General features: G+C 38.4%; 1 protein-coding gene across 1 annotated transcript in view; it reads right to left on the reverse strand.

Annotated features, from left to right (window-relative positions):
* The window catches only part of arl15b (ARF like GTPase 15b), a 54,637-nt gene that overhangs the window by 27,758 nt on the left and 2,250 nt on the right, over positions 1-24,629 (reverse strand). The gene's annotated exons all lie outside the window — the stretch shown is intronic.

Below are 24,629 nucleotides of genomic sequence, written 5' to 3' on the forward strand. Positions count from 1 at the left end.
CAAGGAGGCGTTGTGCTGTGTTCTGATAGTATGGGTAATGTGGCCCCTTTTGAGTAAAAACAAAGCTATTTACAGCCAGTGCAATATATTGTATTGCATTTGTCTCCTCCATTTGTCTGCCATATTTTTAAGAAGTACATTTCACATCTGAAGGTCTTTATCTGGTTGCCTCAGACTAGCTCTTTCTCTTAAAAGAGACTCAAAGCCTCAGTTGCAAAACCCTTCCACTGCCTACACAGCATCCTGACCAAGATGGACCCTCAAAAGTGACTGATTTAGTCACTCTACATTGGCTGCAAAATAGCAAGAATTGATTTCAAGGGAGTTTGGTGTTAGCATGTTGCTAAGCTAACTGATAGTCTAATGAGCATAAAATTAGACAGAACAGGAAACAATCAATTAAATTAGTTGTTTTTTTTGTCAGTGCTTTTTCTTCATGTTTAATATTTACAATCAACATTTCTCTCAATTTGTTTTCCCACTGAGCTTGTTGTAGTGCATTCTGGGATTGCCTGACGGAAAAATGCCTACCTTTTTGTAACAGATTTTTCATCACGAATGATGCCTAAAATGGCTGTCCAGAAAGGTACACAACTAAGTTTTTTTTTTTAAAGGGAGCCTTTGACTATTGCTTTTTAGAAAATGTGTTTCATGCATCCGATACTCAAGAGGGCGATACTTATTTTCAAATGTCTTTATCAGGAAGCTGGTCAAACACGTGCCCACCACCCACTTGGCTGCGTCCGAAATCGCATAGTCTCTTGAGTAGGCACTTAATTTGAATTTGAGTAATTACTTCCGGGCTGCTAAAAAAAAGTATGTTCTATAATCTATATAATTTCCTATGCACACCAGAATCTCGCTGGAAGTAGAAGGTCATCCAGGTACTTTTTTGCCAACTCTTTCATCAGTACTGTGAATTTGGACATACTGTTTTTCGTATGCTAGAGCAGGGAAGTATGCGATTTCGGCAAGCTACTGTTCCAAAAAAAAATTTCCCATAGGGAACTTAAAAAGTATAACAAGGCATCAACCGAGCCAACCAGCTACGAGGTGAATCGGCATTACAAACTTTTTGATTTGAAGCATAAAAGTTTTTGAAAATCGGACAAATAGCAAAAGTACAAAAATGTGTACTATAGACACACACGCACAGATTACGAGTGTAGGGAGCTGTCACGTCATCCATGGTGCTTCATGGGAGTGGGCAGGTTTGCTTGTTTTGATTCTCTGATTGGTGGAAATTTCTCGCTAGAATCATGGTTAATGTACTTTTATACCAAGAATTCATGCTGATAAACACAATTATTTTTAAAAAATGAGATAAAATGATACAAGCCGACGGGATCAACAAAAGCACATTCCATTGATTAACAACAACCTTGTAGCTCACAGTAGGTCTGTCTCTAAAGGTTTATAGGTTGTTAAAAATCTATTTCCCAATGGAGAACATGAATGGGACTTTCACTTTGGAAACCCGACTGGTGCACTCTATAATGATGACAGTTTATCTAACTTCAGCCAACTTGCTGAGAATGAAATCTATACGTGCACTGCATTATGAATTGAACTCTGACAGATAATAGGACTCAATGTGTGAAATTAAGCCTGCAAGACAATTCTTAGATGCTACTAACAACAACAAAATCCGGCTTAGAAATAGATGAGCATGAGAAATCTCTTAATGAGAGAGTGAGGAGTGCCATTGGAATAGTGGTTTCCTTTATCACAGGCAGTGAATATCTGTGCTAAATGCATTAAGTTGCCATGTGACATTCGGTCGGGCTGAGCACAGATAACTTGAAAGAGGGTAAACTGTGACAAATACAGTGAGAAATCACAGCAGCGCATGCATTAGTTCTTTCATTCATACATCAGCCTAAACATGTGATTTTGAGGAAAACGGGAGGGGTGTGGTTGGGGTTCACCCTAAATTGAATACAGACTGAATTTGGGTGTATGGTTAGCAAATGCTGCCCTCTAGTGAACACACCGGGCTTTAAGTCAATCAAAACCAGTGACTTTCCAAACATTGTAGCCTAGTCGAAGGTTTTGCATGCTTTCAACATTATAGGGTGAAAAAGCATCAGTTTCCACTGATGGTAACTAAAAAGTAGCCATGTATTATAATTAAACGTTTTTTGCAAGCATATTTAGGCCTAAGTATTATTAATGTGGTTTCATTGGGCACATTTTTCCAACGAACAAAAAGGTTTTTCAGGTAAATGAATGTAAAGACGATGACTGGTGTTACCCATCCTGTTTTTCACAACTTTTCCAACCACCTGATGAACAGAAACCAGTATCCACAATCCAATCAATTCCTAGAGGATAAAATCCAGTCTCGCCTTACATTGTTTTCTCAATGAATATCCTGCTGCATTCGGAAATACTTCTCTGTTGACAAAACCAAAGCAAGGAAAATAATATTACTAGATTGTTACATATTCTGAAGGAAAAGTGAGTCTCAAAGTGACGGTGGCGGTTCTAGCGTGACGGCCACTATTTCGGTATTTTGTCACGCACTCCCGTCACACATTGTATTTCTCATGCGGAAAAACTATTTATAATATATTTAATATGGCGCAATTTTATCAGGTAAAATTCACCCTGAGAGGAAAGCCCCCTAAAAAGACCAGTTTAGAGGATAATTTGCTGATCTTTTTGCAAAAAAACACAAAAATCATTAATTTGATAGCCTGACTTCGTCATACTCATTCGGGCTGGCATCCAGGCTATTAATTTGACTGATGCTGAATGTAAATATATGCAAATGTAAAAAAAATATAATGGAAATTCAAATACAGTTACTGTGACTGATGCTGAATATGTAATGCAAATGTCAAAATACAAATGGAAATGCAAATACATTGCAGGATGATTATAAACATAGTATTTTGCCTGTTTATGCCTGCAGTGCAGTGCAGAAAATAATATGACAACAATAAGTCTAAATGTAACTGGCCTCTCTAACAGTACAACTGTCCCCAGCTTGCCCTTCCCCTTCCAAATTTAAGTAAATTTAAAATTTACTTTACATTGTAAATGTTAAAACAAAAAATGCTAGAAAATTTTACATTTTACTTCAAGTAATAGTTTTAAGTCATTTAAATCTGCAGCTCTCTTTGAGCAAAATGAACTAGGCACTGTCAAGCTTCAAAAAAGACAACAACATAAAAAGCACAAAAACATATAAATGTAAGCTACGACCTATATGCTCTTTTATGAGTGTTCTGAAGCCATTGTTTTAGGTAAGCTATTTGTGTAATACTACCGATTATTTGTCACCTTGATTAGAACAACTACTGGCCCACTTTCCCACTTTTACTTGTTCTCAGAGAGAGACAAAAACAAAATATACCCTGCAGGGTTCCATGAAAACATATTCAAAACTGATATGCTTCTTGTAACAGGAAGCTCCTTAGTAGGTAAATGCTAGAAGCACTTCAACATCCACAAGATGGCAGCACAAACAGTGTTCAAATGAGTGTTCTTCTGAATGTATCAAAAATATAACAAATATGAAAATGACTTTGTCAATGCTACAGCAGAAAGAACCTGTGTATGAATACACATGCAGAAATGCTCTATCACCATACAATAGGAAGGAGAAAGGGTAATGAACTTTTATGTAAAACAGGTTGGACCTGTAACTGATGATAGAAGTCCAGAATAGTAGAAAGCTTCTCAGATAAGATATTTTTGATGAAATCTGAGAGCTGTCTGACTCCTCCATAGACTGCTAGGGAATTGAAATTTGCCGGCCAAGAAAAGTTAGTAAAAACATTGTTAAAATAGTCCAAGTGACTACAGTGGCTCAACCAAGCGACAAGAATACTTTTTGTGCGCAAAAAACACAAAAATAACTACTTCATTAAACTATTTATTTTCTTCTCTGTGGGCCTCGAGTTAGTTCACGCTTCTGTGTTGTACGTCAGAATGTAGGCTCACTATTGGCTGACGCTGGTCATGTGTGTGATGCATGTGACATACAACCCAGAAGCACTGTTACACTACATGAACTCACTCTGAGGCCCATAGAGAACAAAATTAATAGTTGAATAAAGTTGTTATTTTAGTTTTTTGCACAAAAAACCGGCCCTTTTCTGGGCCGGTTTCAATTACAATACAAGCCTATGGAGGAGTCAGACAACTCTCAGATTTAAAAAAAATATATATATCTCTTAATTTGTGTTTTGAACATGAACGAAAGTCTTCTTACGGGGTTGGAACAACATGAGGGTGAGTAATTACTGACAACATTTTCATTTTTGGGTGAACTATCCCTTTAAATACATTTTAAAAATAAACGAAAATTAAACTGAAATATAGCTGCGAGCAGCGATGGCGGGCCCAAGCCGGTGGCACCGCCACCCCGGTTCCTTTAGTTACCTAAATGCACCCGGGTGGCGGTGCCGAAGGCTTTGGCCCTTTTATGATTAAATGTTAAAACGGCTTGCCATACTCTGTCATTTCGACTAGTCACAATTATGTTACAGATATCTTAAATGATAATACAAACTATCCAAAATGTAATTACGAATAGACAGAAAGACGTTGTTGATATCTACAATGTTAATTCCGGACAGGCAAACTTAGCTTTTAAATGTTAAAAGGGCTTGCCATACAGGGACGTAGGCTCAGAGAGAGGCTCACCATATTCAAACCAAAATATCTGACTTCCTCTTGGTCCGAGCTAATGACTATGTTTTAGAAAGTTGTCCGGCTTGAGGAGTACAATGTATATAGCGATTTTTGTAACTGTAGATAAAACTAACAACCCCACTTTTGTCAAAAGGTGGCGCTATTTAGTCCTTGCACTATGCCCGTTTCTGAAACTTTGCACATGTCTACTGGCTAATAAATGTGATGTATCTGTTGAGTTTCAAGCAATTTCAATTTCAATTTGACTGTTGAAAAGAAGTGCGCCGATTAGATACTCAGGATCGGTATCGGCTCTGACACTGCCATCTTTGACGAGGCTGATTCAAATTCTATATTGTGCATATATACTATTCTATGTTAGGCACAAAGGCACAAAAACTTTCTAAAGTACCATAAAGTTTTTGTGTACTGTACTATTAGTGTTTTGAAGCTATTATGTGATATAGAAATTAATATTTAAGTCATTAAATTCAAGAACACAAACTTTTCCCTCTCTGCGGCTGTCAGTCATTCTCCATTCAGCATTCAAACAGCACGTCACATTCGGTTACAGTCAATGATGAAACGATCTTCAAGATGATTGAATGTTAATCCTATTATACTGGATCTTTAAGATAAAGGTCTAAAGGTCTATATTTTCGAATGAAGAAACTTTTTCTTGCTGGACTTTATTGCTGTAACTTAACCGTGTTACTTTCTACCGGGTGTCGGACGCTGTCGGTTAGATCACAACACTAGAGTCAGAGCACTATAATTGTTCTTCACGCACACAGTAACTGAAATTTAAAACCTTTAAAAGAAAAGGCTCAATAAACTATTGCATAGATAGATAATGAATAATACACTGTTCATAAATATGTATTTCCTTTGTGCTTTGAACTTTTCAATACGGACTCACTGCGCTGTAACTTCATGTGGCTTCAAGCACATCATTCTCCGCTCGGGATGCACATAAGTGCTTTGTGCTGCACCGTATTGGAGCCGTAATATCATAATGCAGTGACGTAATGACAGATTATTAATTGCCTTTCAATTATATGTTGCTGCGTCATTAAACATCTGTCCTATGCATTTCAAACATTTATAGCAGCCATGGCTATATTTTTTTATGATTTTTGTTATCTTGTTTTTCATGAATGTATTTTTCAAAAATAAGAGCAATGTGTATTATCTATTATTAATATGGTTTATAATAGCATTTTTGTCATAGATTATGACAAAGTAATCATATGATCCACCAGCGAGGAACCAGCAGAACAGAGTGAACATTCATTCTGTTTAGTTCAATCCTACTTAACAGGAATTTATTTAAAATGCTCGCTCTACTCCACACCATTAATGTCTTGTGCGGACATCCGTATTTCGACTTTCGGTTTTAAGTAAGCGATTTAAAAGCTCCCAAGTCCCAGCGGAGTCACACGTTGATTAACCAGTGGGAATATACACAATAGGCCTACCTGATATTGAACACAAGAGGGCAGTATAGCACTACGTATGACTCAGATTATTATTTTTTTATGAATTTTACAACAATTCTGGCTGTTTTTGAACGTAAACATAATTCTTAAATAAAAAAAGGAAAAATTGGGGAAGTTATAATATTTGTATAATTTAATTTAGAAACAAATGATGTATAATTACATTTTTAGAAGATATGAGGCTTTTAGTGTTTACTTTTTTGACATTACTTTAATCTTTTGCCATAGTTGCACATGTCTACTGGCTAATAAATGTGATGTATCTGTTGAGTTCCAAGCAATTTCAAGCATGCTAAGAGTCCCAAAAGCATCAAAAAAGAATGTTAAAGTTTGATTCGTTGCCACGGCAACAGTATCAAAGATATCAAAAATTCATTCACAGGTCTACATCTGCCGTGTATTTACATTATACAGATGAAGTTTGAAGCAAATCGGTTAAAAATAAGAGAGTGGTTTCAAAGCATTTTGAAAGTGACACACTTCCTGCTGCCAGTTGGTGGCGCTATAATTTTGACTCACAATAGTCACATCCATGTGATCGGTCTCTTACAGCGAAAACACTGCTGAAGTTTCATCAAGATCAGTTAATGTATGCTGAAGTTATAACACACATCCTGTTTCATGCTTTTCGCCATAATTTCGTTTCCTCGCCACGGCCAAACCGTTCGAGATATAAAAAATCCCTTGGCACCTTTTCATTCTTAATGTCTTGACTTCACGCTGATCGAGTTTTGTCGAATTTGGTTCAGTGCTCTAGGAGCAATACTTTAAATTCCATTGCATGTGTTTTAAACACAACCCTAAATAGCCGTCTTCCTGTTGGGCTGGGGTAAAAAGTAAGAGTGTGAAGTAGGCTATATATGAAACGATGAGATCTATATGTGTACCAAGTTTCATATTATTACATGCAAGTGTGTTTGATTTATGGACCAAATTTTCAGACCAAGTTTATTGACCAAGTTAATCTGATTAATAAACTAATTATATAAAACTATTGTCAATGCACTACAATTAAACTAGTTATATGTCTTTACTTATAAAAAATAAAAATAAAAACTTATTTAAAAAATACCAGGCTTGAGAAATGTATTTTCTTTATGCAGGCCATACACACAGCAGTGAAATGGTTAAGCCCCCTCCCCCTGCACACTCACACACACACAGACAGGCAAAGACAGAGATGTAGGCTCAGATTAAGCAAGACCACATTCAAACAAACACATCTGACTTTCTGTGGGTCCTAGCTAATAAGTTTAAATTAGAAAGTTGTCCGGCTCGAGGAGTACAATATACATACCAATTTTTGTAACTCTAGTTAAAACTAACAACCCCACTTTTGTCAAAAGGTGGCGCTACTGAGCCCTCACCACGCCCGTTTCTGAAACTTTGCACATGTCTACTGGCTAATAAATGTGATGTGTCTGTCGTTTCATGCATTTTGAAGCATGCTAAGGGTCTCAAAAGCATCCTAAAAGCATCCTAAAAGAAGGGTAAAGTTTGATGCGTCGCCACGGCAACAGTTTCAAAGATATCAAGAATCCATTCACAGGTCTACATCTGCCGTATGTTTACATTATACAGATGAAGTTTGAAGCAAATCGGGTAAAAATAAAAGGGTGATATCAAAGCATTTTGAAAGTGACACACTTCCTGCTGCCAGTTGGTGGCGCTATAACTTTGACTCACAATAGTCACATCCATGTGATCGTCCTCTTACAGCGAACACACTGCTGAAGTTTCATCAAGATCAGTTAATGTATGCTGAAGTTATAACACACTTCCTGTTTCACGTTTCTCGCCATGATTTCGTTTCCTCGCCACGGACAAACCGTTCGAGATATAAAAAATCCCCTCGCAAACTTTCATCCTCAATGTCTTGACTTCACGCTGACCGAGTTTCGTCGAATTTGGATCAAAGCTCTAGGAGGAGTATTTGACATTCCATTGCGAGCGTTTTACAAACAAACCTCAATAGCCGACTTCCTGTTGGGCTGGGGTAAAAAGTAAGAGTGTGAGGTATAGATGAAACGATGAGATCAACATGTGTACCGAGTTTCATATTATTACATACAAGCGTTTGAGTTATGGACCAAGTGTTCGGACCCCGTTCCAGGGGGCGCTGACGAGCCGCCCTACCACGCCCGGGTACCAGCTTCAGCCCGGCTCTGATGGCCGCGGGTTCTGACCCGTGTGCAAAGTTTCAAGAGTTTTCGAGCACGTTAAGGGCCCCAAAAGTGCCCAAAAGGTAGTAAAATAATAATTATTATAAATATAGCTGCGAGCAGCGATGGCGGGCCCAAGCCGGTGGCACCGCAACCCCGGTTCCTTTAGTTACCTAAATGCACCCGGGTGGCGGTGCCGAAGGCTTTGGCCCTTTTATGATTAAATGTTAAAACGGCTTGCCATACTCTGTCATTTCGACTAGTCACAATTATGTTACAGATATCTTAAATGATAATACAAACTATCCAAAATGTAATTACGAATAGACAGAAAGACGTTGTTGATATCTACAATGTTAATTCCGGACAGGCAAACTTAGCTTTTAAATGTTAAAAGGGCTTGCCATACAGGGACGTAGGCTCAGAGAGAGGCTCACCATATTCAGACCAAAATATCTGACTTCCTCTTGGTCCGAGCTAATGACTATGTATTAGAAAGTTGTACGGCTTGAGGAGTACAATGTATATACCGATTTTTGTAACTGTAGATAAAACTAACAACCAATGTAGTAGCACTTCTCTTTTTTTGATTGGCTGATGCGTAGCAGGGTCGACTGCTGAACTCCAGGCGAGACGCGCTTGATTCTCACGTGAGAGCGGCGCGGCCAGAGAAATTGCGTATATTAAATATATTATTAATAGTTTTTCCGCATGAGAAATACAATGTGTGACGGGAGTGTGAGACAAAAGACTGAAACGAGTGACTGTCATGCTCAATGCGTGACACACTATAAAAAAATATTTCACACTGACTCCACATTTAGGGGGCCACAAGGGGGTCCAAGCTTGTTGTCGCAGGGGCACTGGCCCCCCCAGGCCCCGCCTAGAACCGCCATTGCTCACACACACACACACACTTTCTCTCTCTCTCAAGAAGCAAAAACATGACTGCTAAAGGTTGTATCAGCGATGGCGGGGTAACATCACTTAACATCACGAGTGCTATTCCCTTAGGCCACGCCCCCTTGTCTCCCCAAAGTATTATAAGCAATCATGCGCATCCCGTGTGCAGAATGATGCACTTGAAGCAACACCAAGTCACAGCACGCAACGCTTCACATTGAAAAGAACATAGCGAAGGGATGGTATCTATAATCTATGCTTAGTAGGGCTGCACGATTTGGGAAAATGTCATATTGCCATTATTGAGCCAATATTGCAATTGCGATTTGCGACTCCGATATAATAAAATGGTTTCATGAGTCCAACTTGCTTGGTTCTAAAGTAAAATGCACACACAGATTAATGTTTATTTCTCAACTCAAACTAAAAACAACAACAACAATAAATGATTGATAACACCTATAATGATCAATAAACCATCAACCAAACCAACATTACAGTGATTCCATCAATTGAAAGCCATCAACTTTTTAAAAAATTATTACGCTTAAAAAAAATATATAACAGCTTTTAAATTAAGTGAACTTCAAACAATCCCCACATAAACCCATAATAAAAAACATATTTACCTGTGCCCTTCCTGTCTTAACAGGTACAGAAATTGAATAAAGTTATCAAACAGTCTGCGCTGCCTGAATCATAAATTATATATATAATAATCCTTATTAAAGCTACAAAAGTTCTTTACTCAAGATCAGTGAGTAATTTTCTAATTTCCCTTTGTTCTTTTAACTTTACTGAAAGAACGCTTTATTCGCTGCTGGCCCTTTAAGAGCACCCGTTGCCGAGACGCGGATCTCACACGCGCCTCATAGCACAACTCTTTTCGTCCATAGACTTTTCTTATGTTATGAAGATACTAGACAAAATCACATTTTGGCATAATTGTGTGTGCTATTGTTCGTTCAAGCTCGAAAGAGAACTGTTTATTCTGGGCTGGCACACGGTCAGTGCATGCGCATTATGCGAGTCTCATCTATTCTAATCTAGGGCACTCACAGGCAGCTTTTCACTTCTTGTCGTGCAAAATGCGAAAAGGCATTTGAACCAATAAGAGGGGGATCTTGTAACACTAGTCAAAGGATGACAAAAAAGAAGAGATGCTGCGCTAATAGCCCTACTTTGTTTATTTCATATAAAATCGCGGCATTTTGCGTTATATAATTGCATAGGTTTGAGATCGCTATTACGACTGCGATATAATTAATCGTGCAGCACTAATGCTTAGTGTATTCTAAAGGGCAATAAACTCCACTCCAGCAAGATAGTCATTTTATGCAAATCATAGACCTTTATGCCTTATCTACAAATAAAGTATAATATTGGGAACATTGATCTTGAAGAGAGTGTCGTCGTGTTACTGTCGCAACCGAACGCGACGCGCTAATGCTGATGCATGGAGAATGACTGAGGCGAGATGACTTTCCGTTAACTTTAACTTAGAGACTAAAATATTAATTTTACCACACATTAAGCTATTGAATGACTTTAGAAGTCTTGGAATATAGTGTGAAAACTTGATTGTGCTTTACAGTTTTTTATGCCTTTAGTGGGGCTTAACAAAATAACACAATATGCAGAATGTCGGACGTCACTTATAGGCTAAACTGTTTTTATAGATAAAACTATTTACATTCGGCAGTCATGAAAACAAATCTCAGATAACGGTTGACTAGGTAACAATGTGTAATTTTGCGCCGGAGTTCTCCTTTAACTTACATTAGCTAGCTAACTACGAACGAGCTAACCAGATAACATTAACAAATTGACAAGCACTTACTGGGCACAGTGGGCAGAATGGCTCTTCAAATGACGGACGAAATTGGAGGTTGTCATCTGACTGTCCGCGATCTTAACGTTGCATGTCTTGCAAAGCGCTGTTCTTTTGCCATCTTGTTGTAAGAAATTCTTGAATCCAAAAGCGACGACGACCCTCGTTATCCCTCCGGCTGACATGTTGATGTGATCTGATGTAAGTGGGCGTGGTGTGCGCGTAAGGTATGAGAGGGCATGACTGATGATCTCGTGATCCAGTCATGACAGCGCTATTCTCAGCCTGCGCTCCAGCTGGATCAACTTTATTTTTTTTTACATAATTTATATATTTTAAATTCAAACTGAAAACATGATGTGATTAACACTCAAGTCATATTATTACATGCAAGTGTGTTTGATTTATGGACCAAATTTTCAGATCAAGTTTATGGACCAAGTTAATTTAATTAATAAACTAATTATATAAAACTATTAATGCACTACAATTAAACTGGTTATATGCCTTTACTTATAAAAAATAAAAAACTTATTTAAAAAAATACCAGGCTTAAGGCATTTATTTTTTATGCAGGCCATACACACAGGAGTGAAATGGTTAAGACCCCTCCCCCTACAAACACACACACATACACAGACAGGCAAAAACAGAGATGTAGGCTCAGATTAAGCAAGACCACATTCAAACAAACATATCTGACTTTCTGTGGGTCCTAGCTAATGAGTGTCAATTAGAAAGTTGTCCGGCTCGAGGAGTACAATATACATACCGATTTTTGTAACTGTAGATAAAACTAACAACCCTACTTTTGTCAAAAGGTGGCGCTACTGAGCCCTCACCACGCCCGTTTCTGAAACATTGCACGTGTCTACTGGCTAATAAATGTGATGTGTCTGTCGAGTTTCATGCATTTTGAAGCATGCTAAGGGTCTCAAAAGCATCCTAAAAGCATCCTAAAAGAAGGGTAAAGTTTGATGCGTCGCCACGGCAACATCTTCAAAGATATCAAGAATCCATTCACAGGTCTACATCTGCCGTATGTTTACATTATACATATGAAGTTTGAAGCAAATCGGGTAAAAATAAAAGGGTGATATCAAAGCATTTTGAAAGTGACACACTTCCTGCTGCCAGTTGGTGGCGCTATAACTTTGACTCACAATAGTCACATCCATGTGATCGTCCTCTTACAGCGAACATACTGCTGAAGTTTCATCAAGATCAGTTAATGTATGCTGAAGTTATAACAAACTTCCTGTTTCACGTTTCTCGCCATGATTTCGTTTCCTCGCCACGGCCAAACCGTTCGAGATATCAAAAATCCCCTCGCAAACTTTCATCCTCAATGTCTTGACTTCACGCTGACCGAGTTTCGTCGAATGTGGATCAAATTTCTAGGAGGAGTATTTCAAATACCATTGCGAGCGTTTTACAAACAAACCTCAATAGCCGACTTCCTGTTGGGCTGGGGTAAAAAGTAAGAGCGCGAGGTATAGATGAAACGATGAGATCAACATGTGTACCGAGTTTCATATTATTACATGCAAGCGTGTTTGAGTTATGGACCGAGTGTTCGGACCCCGTTCCAGGGGGCGCTGACGAGCCCCCCTGCCACGCCCAGGTACCAGCTTCAGCCCGGCTCTGATGGCCGCGGGTTCTGACCCGTGTGCAAAGTTTCAAGAGTTTTCGAGCACGTTAAGGGCCCCAAAAGTGCCCAAAAGTTAGTAAAATAATAATTATTATAATAATAGAGAAGAAAAATAATCGCAAGGAAAACAATAGGGCCTTCGCCCTTTCAGGGCTTGGGCCCTAATAATAGTGAAGAAAAATAATCCCAAGGAAAACAATAGGGCCTTCGCCCTTTCAGGGCTTGGGCCCTAACAAGCAGTTCACTGCATGTATGAAATGCATTTAAGAATTGTTTACTTATGAACCATTTAATAAATCTGCTCAAAAATGGGCATCATGCCACTGGCCCACAAAATAAGACAAACAAAGTTGAACTTCAATGTTCAATGGCATGTTATAGTCTCAAGTATCACAAGCACATAAACACACTCCCTTCACCCAGTTAATCATGCATAGAGCAAATTACACAACAACAGCAATCTTTACACTCTGGTGACTGGCTGATACATCACTGATAATCACCATCAGGCGTCAACAACAGTACAAAAGTAGGGATGTCAATTTTCATTACTTCCCAAAATCGATCGTTGTTTCAATTAACAATCGATTAATCGGTAACCTTAACCTCTTAAATATGGAGTAGGGGGAGGGGCTTAAGCACAAAATGTTAAAGCTTAGGAGCCTGGCTTCACAGTGAACAAAGGGTATATGACCATCACTTAACATGTGCTTAAATTTGCTGACATATTAGAAGTGGTCTATTTTCATACAGTAAATAATAACTGTAAAATCATTGTACATAATAACAGATAGACTTGTGTCATATATCGTTGAAAATGTCTCAACTAGCGGAAAACAAGGATATTTGTTTCCGAAACTAGACCAATACCAAAACAGTAAACACATGATGCTTTTGTGCCATGTTTTTGTTAGTAACTTCGCGAAAACATTAGTAAACCATAGTAGATCACATATCTTTATGGGCTCTATGCACGGCGATATTTCCGGTGAAGGTGTAAGGATGCTCGATAACTTCCGCCGATCGTAGAGTCCAATGCAATACCGAGAATTTATTACATCTAAACGAATGTACGTTTCGTTTCAAAGACGGGAGGACAGTAAATTATGAAGACTCTGCCATTATCCCGTTTTCCTAGTTTTTCCTCCGCTTTAATCTCCACAACCGGAAATGGACGAGCATCCTTGCGTCAAATGCGAAACTTATGCGTGCATATAGCCCATTTAGAGCAGGTGGTCTTGAACGAGCCCAAACTCAGCGTAGATCACACATGACGTGCTGCTTAGCTAAAGCAATAGGACTTCTGGGATCTGATTGTGTCGTGATCCTGACAGAGTGTTTGCCAACATCAATTGAAAATTCAACCATTGGAAACTGGATCTCAGGTGTGGTGACTGGGTATAGTGGGGACGATGTGTAGATCGGACACTGTTTTACAGCCGGACCGTGCTTGGATTTGATCGACAGCTCAGGTAGACAGGTCTTGATTTACTGTGAACCACAGAATAGACCATTTCACAAGATGTAAACAACACTGGTCCAGAAGCACTTCCTGTTTCAGTTTTTTAACACTACATAAAAGCTGGGATAAAATACAACCAACAGAACATTTAAAACTGAATCAAAAAGTTAAACAAGCATCTTTAAGATGTTTTCTTTACATGTGAAATAAAGAAAACCGTTATAAACTGAAACAGGAAGTGTTTCTGGACCAGTGTTGTTTATATCTTGTGAAATGGTCTATAGGATCTAAAGCTTAAACAGATTCGATTCAAATGTCGATTAATCATTAGCATTTAGCAGGGCTAAATCTGGAAGGCACAATGTGGGCTAATTCTGGAGTTCTTATCACAATGGCCTGGGTGTTTTCACAAGTTCCCCACGGCCCTAGAGGCATTTTCATCTATAAGGAAACGGTCACCAATGCCACTGATGTCCATCATACTCCACATTGCTGTTATGATGGTGCTTCCAGGTAAATACAGGCTGGGTACACTGCCAGCGAGAAAGGGTCAACAACAGGAAATAGGAAGTGCCCAAACTATGATTGATGCCACAATCGGACGACTGGGAGGAAGAGGTAGTCCCATGCCTGAAATGCACGAGAGACATGCTGGCGCACAATGAAAGCAAACGGCACCTGTTTGTTCTAGCATAAATGTAAGGGAAAATGGAAAAGTTCAAGTTCAAGTTGTTGCCTTTCTTGGCATTTACATTGAATCATTTAGTATACTTTTATCCTAAGCGACTATTTAGAAAAATGTCAGTAACCAGATGGTTTCTGGTCTCATTGACTTCCATAGTAGGAAAAAAAATATACTACAGTATGGAAGTCAATGAGACCAGAAACTGTCTGGTTACTGATATTCTTCTAAATATCAGAAAATCGGCCGAATGGATTCGAAAATGGTATAACCCAACAGTTTAACTCTGGGGGAGTTGTAAAACGAGCCTATTTCCAAAAAAAGTGGACTATCCCTTTAAGGGGTCTAAAAGTTGGAGATTCTCTGTGGAAATTCAGATTCCCTGTAACCTAACAACATTGTCAGCCATTATATAGTTAAAGTTGACATGAAACTGAAGTTGCAATTGTCTTTTCTTCCCTATTGTGACATTACAGAAAAAGCTTCTGGAAAAAGAATTAATGTAGGGTAGAACTTGAGTTTGTGCATGAGGAATTGATTGGATGGTTGTGGTTTGCTATTGCAGAGTATTTGGTTTTATTATTCCTTTAAATAAGAATTAAAAGCTGTTCCTCAACAGTAAACTGAGAACTTTCAGAACTATCTCTAACATCACTGCAGTGGAGTTCTGAGTCAAGCACATGGGGATTTTCAGAGTATTAAAACTGCTGCAGGATAAAACGAAGGGGCAGAACAATGCAAAGCTTGCTCCTCCACTGATGGTATTTGGATATAATTCTCCACCGTTACCTCTTCTTCAACATTTAAACATGTTGAATAACAAGCTCTAATCTCCAAACATCAGATAATACACTTCAGGTAATAACGCTATTCTCGGCCTTTGGGAACAATCAAACAATCACATCATCTACAAGGTCAAGCTGTGCTCTAAATAACTGGTGAATGTGGATTTCATTTAATCTTTCTCAGCAGTGAGTGACTGGCTTGAGTTATGGTGCCAGAATCTGGAGTGACCGGGGGAAGCCTACAAACCCAGTGCACTGGGATCTGATTCAGGAAGTTTCTTTTTGTTTTCCTATTCCGTGCTGATTTACACCCAGTTCCCACCTTTGATGGGCTGTATTTTGAGTGGTATCCTGTTTGGTCTGACAAGGATTCCAGTTCCCACTAGCTCATGGGTCACAATAGTCAAACTGAGAGGAACTATGCGACCTAACTGCCACATCCTGACTTATCAAAGCACGGAAGTGAAGCATGCGGAATACATGGTTAGCGTCTCCATTCCAACACCAGCCAGTCTCCAATGTGGGCCGCCGTCTGCCAGAGATGTCGTCCACCCTCCTACTGTAACACTCGTGAACCTAATGTCTCGTTTCCACAGAGCGGTACGGTACAGTACGTTTCGGGACGGTAAACCCTGATCCGGCATGCACTTCCACAACAGTACCCTAACTTGATAGGTGTCATCCAACATTATTAGCATATTTCTTCCCTCAGCCATTTGTACTCTTGTCTTTTGTTTTCACACCCAATGGGAGGGGGGGGGGATGTTGCTCATTATCATTTAAAGAGACATGCACTGAAACGGGTTGTTTTTGAGGAGATAAAAACAAAGCTGGAGGTGAGGTAAAGGGAGTGTTGTTTTACAAAACCATTGAGGAATTTTAACCAAAGTATGTTACAAATTTTACAAAGACCCTAAAGAATCATACCAATTTGTGGAAAAGGGGCATATGGGCATCCAATGACCCCTTTAAAGTGAAAGTAACCTAATAAACCTGCTGCTGTGATGTCAGTCATTAAAATTAATCAAAGGACAAAAGAAAAGGAGAAAATCACTCACTGCTCGACTGAATAACTTTTGTAGCTTTAATAAAGATTGATATTTATTTAATTTATAATTTATGGAGTGAAGACTGCAGTGAAATCTTAAAGCACTTTTTACAAGGTTACATGGGTCAAAACCAAAGAAAACAATAACTTTTTGAGCATTTTGACAGGCCAAGTAAAAATCTGAACTGGTCGGACTGGGCCAATAGAAAAAATTGAGGCCCTGATATATTGATATAATATTTATAAGGGGTTTATGTGAAGATTGTTTTAAGTTCACTTAAATGAAATGTTACGTTTTTTTAAAGCCTAATAAATGTTAAAATTGATAGCTTTTAATTATAATGTTGAATTCGTAAAAAAAAAAGATGCCATTAAACAAACATTTTAACTATACTGCCTTTATGTTTTTTCTACATTTATTCACTCAGTGTGAAATTATTTCAATATAAAAATATATAAAAAAAATGTAGGTGTGATTAATTGTGATTAATTACATAAAAATGTGCAATTAATTAGTTAATTTTTAATATATGCCAACACTAATTTGAATATATGTAGTTTACACATTTATGATTCTGCAAACCTGCACTTAAAAAGGGAAGAATATTCAAGAGGGTCGAGTCAGAGTCAGGACCGAGTTGCAATACTCTGAAGTCCAAGACCATGGAAATAGACCATGATTCAGAATTTCAGACTTGAGAATAACCATGTTCTCGATCTTGTCAGAATGAAAGACCATGACCATAACCATATTTTCATGGTCTTGGACTTGATAGAATATGGACTCTGTCTGTCTTGACACTGACTTGAATGAGCTGGTCGCAACTACAACACTGAGCATTAAGCCAAGTTCACACTACAGGATTTTAAGCCCGATTTGCAAATCATTGAGCTCGCCGACAGGTCAGGGTGTTATCGCTTGCAAATCGCGGGGGATTAACGGGCGGTGAAAGCTTGAGAGAGCCAACAACGCAGCGAAGACGCTCGCAGATGCCTCACAGACACGTCGCCGAGCCCAGAAAAATATCTAGCATGCTAGATATCCAGAGCCGTCGCGAGACTCAGCCACAGTGGTGTCATGAGCTACAGCCAATCATAGCAAGGCATGGGTTGAGGTCAGGGTAAATCTTACACAGAAATCTTGCACAGTTCAGCCCGACGTTTTAAAATCTTGTAGTGTGAACAAGGCTTTAGTCTCTCCAGTTTCTGAGACATTCAAATAACCCTGGGTGCATCCAGCACTTCGCAGTCACTTTTGATCACATTTTCAAAAGGGAAAATCCCATGTTTGGCCTGTTTTGAAGTTTGAATGTTTGATGTTTGAACAACTGACCTGCTTATCTGCATGCTTTCGGAAATATAAACCACTTTAACCAAGCCAATAAACTAAGGTCATTTAGTGTGCAAAAGTGACACTGAAAACACCACCTAACTGGTTTTACAAAGTAAGCCACAGATAAACAAAGAGAAATCTAGCCTAAGGGTTCTCTACAAGCCTGCTTACATTCACCATCTTAGCAACATCAACTCACACTTCCTAATTACCAGTAGGGCTGGGATAAACAATTATTTTTTAAACGATTAATTTTCCCAGTCCGATTCTATTTGATTTTTCGATTATCTCCCCATTAATTGACTAATAGCAATTTATACATCTTGCTTTACATATCTGAATGAAAAAAAAAACTTGAATTCCTTAACATTGCAATATATGTTTATTGCTCTTAAAATTCCAAAATAAAAGACTATAGACCTTATGTAGCCCCGCCCCTTTTCAGCTTTGCGCTCGTTGTCTTTTGACCTCCGGTCTGTATCTCCACAGCGATCTTGCATAGGTATGAATGAACTGCTCGTAAAACATTTCCCGGTCGACATTTGACTTTACAATCACATGATAAACATTACAATGCTCATGATAACTTTTGTTAACTCTACAATAAGTAAATCCCCTTCACCAGCTAATTACTCCGACAGCGATGCTATAGAAATATACAGAGCGACCGCAAAACCGGAAGTTCAACGACAATATTATAAAGATGATGGCGCCCACGTTTCTCTGGTGCATAAGGTCTATACAAGTGCAAAGTAATACATTTTTAGTCAGAGGTAGCATTCAATAAGACATTGAAGCCTTAAAAACACATAGGCCAAGCTTACTGAAAAAAGTGCAATCTGTCACGACACATTAAATAACCACAAAATAGTAGGCCAATTTATGGTTTAATTTTCTTTGACTGACCAAATTTGAAAGTTGATACTTTAGTAGATGTAGATTTAGTAGATTTAGTACATGTTGTCAGTGTCCTCTATGTATTTTTCATGACATTAATAGCTATAAGCGCATACTTGCAGCAGTCTCGCGCGCATTTAGAGCTCATGTGAATTGCACGTATAAAATAAACAACCTCGATCCATCAAGAAACGCCACATAGGTCGCTGCATTTCACTGCGCTTCGTGACATTTCGCCTTGCACTCTTGGTACTCTTGCACTCTTCTGATAGTCTGAGGAGCCACGTGTTGCTACTACTATCTGGCGCCACCATCTTTGTTTTGGGTCTGACAAATCGACACGCATATTTTGCGTCGACGTATTTTTTGAGTCAACGTGTTGTCTCGGCTCTAATTACCAGTAATTTATCATAAATCAATTATCCGACCATTTTTCTCCCTGGACCTGGGGCGAGAGACTGGCTCAAGGATACAATGATGATGATATATTTTGTTTGAACTTACACAATATTTTTCTGGCCCAGAACATAAAGAACTATAAAATAGCCTGGGGAGCATTTCCCAAAGCCAATTATGGTCACAAGATCTGTCAATACCAAAAGAGTTCAGAGGAACTTGCGACCCTGGTTATCTCCATCAAAAAAAGTCATTGTATTAATCCAGGATCTTGTAAGCAAAACTTTAATTTAACAAAAACATGCCCTTACTCCTGGATGTTGCAAAGCCAGCCAATCAAACTGAAAGTGTTTTGATTTTTGCCAGCTCTGACCATTTTTATTTGTGCAACGATCAGTGAACGGACTGTGAGTGGCCTGTTGCCTTCTGTGGGTGAGACAAGAACAGGTGCAAAGCCTTTGGGCTTCTCGGGTCCGACTAAAAGCTCCACTTTTCAAGCAGTGAGGCTTGTCATGGCCTTTAAATCAAACTGAGCCTTTTGAATAAACATGAGAGTCACTGTGACTAGTGACCTCAGAGCATCCATTAAAAGATCATTCTGATAAACCGACAATTTAACACACCATTAGCACTAGATCACACAGTCAGGCACAAATAACCCACTTTACAAAGGCTTCAAGACCTCTTTTAGGAGTTTTGTGGCTTTTAGCTCCAACTCCAGCGCTTGTGTACCCGTAAAAATGAACAAAACAGAATTCAATTAGCAGATATTTACTTTCTCTTGTGGAAAAAAAGATGCGTGGGTGTATCCATATTTTTGTCCAAACAAAAGGTTATTTAGCAAAGAAGATTTGCTTTTCGAACATTTCCATAAAAAATATATCAACAAGCAAAAGAAAACTGCACTCACCAACCATTTCATGTGGTGTTTAAATAGAATTCAGAATCCTAACCAGAATCTAAAATTTCATTTTTTTTATTCACATTAATAAGATCATTACCATAGCTAATCATATAATAATTTCAAATTGAGAATATAAAATACAATTACAATTAGAAAATTAAAAGAGAGAACATAAATAATTCTTGACTAAGGAGAGAGATGTTATTCATGTTGACTTTATCAGTGGGAGATATGGGGTCAGATCTTTGCAGGTCACCTCCTGACAAAACATAAAAGACAAAAGCTGTCACTATTAACAAATTGATTTACTTAAAAAATAAATAAATAAAAATAAAAATCTATTGGAGACACAATGCACTGATGCTTTCTCCAGGCTAAAGGTTTCTGTAGAGCAGAGATGGAGATCCAGACTCCCGTCAGCTACAAATGCATCAATGAGCGGGAATGGAGTACCTCCCACTGTGGGAAGAGCCCAGTGGAACTGAACACTATAAGGAAAGGACCTATATGTAACATGATAGAGCATGCCATGAAGTTTCTAAGCCCTACTAGGAAACCCAAAGACATATAGAGACGAGGTGACTTGTGTTGAACTGCCCCAATGACATACTATGAGCAAAAGCCACAAGGCAGAACCACTAGGCAGATAATCGATCAGGGCGAGTCCGGGCTTTACCGCCCGAGAGCGTAAACAGAGCTCAAGAGCTTCTGTGTCAAACCTCTCAATTTTACCCAAGCTGTGATAGTTTGAAAACACACCAGGGACAAGGCTGCTCTAATTTTGGAGTGCCTGAGAGTTTTGGAAACCTAATATATTGGAGCTAATTATAAAGCAATTAGGAAGAGCAGAAATTCTCTGGTGTTAAACATTTGGAGTTAAATTGTCAAGGAAGCACTGAAATGAGTGAGATGCATGTGCTCAGATGGTCTCCAATGGTTTAACAATAAAGATACGGATTCAGAGATGATTGTTTAATGGCATCCGAGCATAATCCAGTACAAAAGCACAGGGCAGCAAATTCAGGTGTAAGGTTAAGCCTACAAAAAAAAGGAAACATACTTCCAATTTTTATTATCAAGAGAAATTTGAACTTGATAACATTTACAGGGCAGCCAACTCAAACGCATTCAGCGTGAGACTCACGCAATTGACCCAATTCTCACACTCTCACACCACACCACCCTGCCAAGCTAAAATCAAAAGTTGGCAGCTATGCATTTAATCTAAACCATTTTTGGGGACAATAGCACACAGGATCCCATTGAAAACCCGATAGTGACCAGCTTTGCTAATTGCTTCTATCACATTTAATGGGCATTGGGCACCTATTATGCCCCTTTTCACAAGATGTAGAATAAGTCTCTGATGTCCCCAGAGTGTGTATGTGAATTTTTTAGCTCAAAATACCCAACAGATCATTTTTTACAGCATGTTTAAATAGTCACTTTTTGGTGCTGAGAAAAACGTGCCGTTTCAGTGTGTGCCCTTTAAATGCAAATTAGCTGCTGCACTTCACAGTGGGCGGAGCCTCACGAGCTCACGCTCAGTGTCAGAACAATCTCATCTCACGAATAATGATAATATCAAAACAGAAACTCTCAGTTCATTTTGACATGGAGTCGGAAAATAATGCCTACAGAGCCAGAGAATATATGCTTTAGTTTAATTTAATTACGGTTATAAAGTATTTGTCATCTGCTTGTATCCACTATTAATACAAGCCTGCTGTCTGTTTTACTCCAGAAAATCACTGTAAGAGCTGAGTAAGCACACCATAAGATGTGCGCAAGTACATATACAAATTTCGGTAGAGATGACTTTTTTTTTTTTTTTGAAAAAACAAAAATAATCCACCTGGTCTTTAGAGGCCGGCTCAGATTTTGGGAGTAAATAGAAAGAGCAATGTGGATTAATATATCCAGCAACACAACAACTACAAGGCTTGGGAGACATTCTCATCAGTGTAGCATTTGGTGGATGTGTACAACTCACTGTGAATTCCATCAGGGCGGTTCTATGTTAAAACGACAGTGTCTGTCAACATTCGTGGGTGGGGCCTGTGGCTGTAGTAACGTCACACCAGCCCCATAACAGGTCGTTGGGAGACACTGCTAATGATTTATGGGGATTTAAAAAAATAGAGTGAGTGGATTTTTATCACTAGAGTGGTTGTGAATGCGTACACACACTGTTAACACACATTTCTGTCCAAGAGAATTTGCATAATAGGTCCCCTTTAAAGGATTCAATCACGGGAAATCAAATACATTTGAGCACTTGCAACAGTCAATAAAAGTATTTATAATAGTAAATCATTGTATCTTTACCTCTATTCTTTAACTTCCTCATTGCATTGCCTGACTTGCTCTCTCGCTTGAACAGACAGCCGAGCTCACAACTACTGCTGTTGCTTTTGGCAGTTAAACGCAAACCAAAGCTTTAATGCTCACCAGGGTGAAAGTTAAACAAACAATTTAAACACAATGTTCCAGGACACATATTTTTCCATGAGCTAATATGATTTTTTAACATAACAATACAGCCATCAACAATGAAACGTTTAAAAAAAAAAAATCTTTCTAATTTTTTAGCTTAATAATAGCTTTAACAAGAAGAGCGAATAGTCATTGCCTTCAGTCATAAAAGAGCACAGCACTGACCATTAAATAAAATCCATTTGCCATCCAGTTTCACTCACAATATCTATGTCCATGAGATACGATAATAAAAGTCCATTAGTAAAACCAGAAGCTGCATTACTCTTTAGGATACTAAAGATAATGTATGTCAAATACTCTTTGAGAGGTGGGCGGTACGATGGGTGGTAGAAATGTGCCTTGTAGAGATTAGAGCAGCAACTAGCCTATTGAATATGTTAAATAAAATAAACATGACTGTTAAAAAGTTAAGGGTCATTCATTTATTTATTTTTTTAGTCTCTTTTTTAGATTTCTTATTATTATCAATGTTGAAATGGTTGAGCTGCTTTATTTTTGTGGAAACCCTGATACATTTTTCAGAAGTCTTTGATAAATAGATATATTTATATAATATTTCAGCATTTATTTTTATGTTTTGCAACAATGTGAAAGTCTTTACTACTGTCAAAACAGATCAATTTAACGCATCCTCCTTGCTGAATAATAATTCATTTCTTTTTCTGTATCTTACTTTTGAATGGTAGTATAAAAAATATAAAGCATGATGGTAAAGGTAATCTAAATGTAAATAAAATGTAGGAAATGAGCATGAAATAAATGACAAAAAAAATAAACCACAAATAAGGCCTATTTTCAGGACTGTTACATTATTTTACAAATGAAAACCGTGTCAATTAAAATAAAATAAAATACAAAGTTGTGCTTAACTGCCAAGAAATCAGTAACATACTTCCTCCTCATGCCTTACCTTAGTTCCTCAGTTAACCAAAAAGCTTCCAATTTGGCAGAAAATTAGCTTGGTTGCCTGTAAAATGAATAACATTCGAAGGGATTAAATTAATGTATGGGATGGCATCCGGCTTTATTTAATCAAAGAGCCACCAAAACGCCTGTTGGACAAACGCTAAAATGCATTGAGATTCCAAGCACAATTTAATGATACAGAGTGAGGAAACAAAATAAAATACAACACAATAGGATCATTGTTGCGCCCATTCATTTCAAAATAGGCAGTCCACGGACCAAATGAGGCCAGATCCCTAATTAAACCAAGCTACGATTCTGCACTGAATGCACTGTGTCCTTTAATAATGGAAAACCATGGGGACACCAACAAGAATGAACTGAAACCTGAACTCAGAACAAACACTAAAACCATTGGCCCCGGACGGCCTGCACATAAAAAGCGTGAAGGAAACACGCTGCACTGGAAAAAACATACCAGAAACGTAGATACAATGATGTGGTTGCCATGCCAACTACAAAGGCAAAAGGTTTAAGCTCCACCCATTTCGGGGAGAGGGAAGCCAACTATGCATGCCATGTGAGACCCAGGAGCTGACATTGATAAAGCTTTCACTGAGCTCACTAAAACCTTTTTCTATGCCCACTACTGATGAAAACAGCATAAAATCTGTTTACAGTTGTGCACAACCTGTTAACTATAAAGATATGCTTGAATTGGAGTGCACATGTTTTAATCCAAACTACTTTTCACATTCTAGTGAAATATAAATAGGTATTACCCTCAAGAAGGACAAGTTCAAGTATTTTATGCTCTATGAAACATGAACCTAATGAGAAAAGGGGTCTGACAACATCCTCTCGTTCTCACTGACCCAAAGTCAAGAGAGTCGGAACAAAAATACATAACCAAGCTTGTTCCTAATCCACACACCGCCAGCCTTTTCAGCTCTGTTTCTTCAGGAAATGGTTCTATTCTGAGAATCCTGACCGGAAAATCCCAAAGGAAGCACCCCTGTGACCTCGC

This window comes from Pimephales promelas, chromosome 23, assembly GCF_988280905.1.
Source record: "Pimephales promelas chromosome 23, fPimPro1.hap1.1, whole genome shotgun sequence".
Lineage (NCBI taxonomy): Eukaryota > Metazoa > Chordata > Actinopteri > Cypriniformes > Leuciscidae > Pimephales > Pimephales promelas.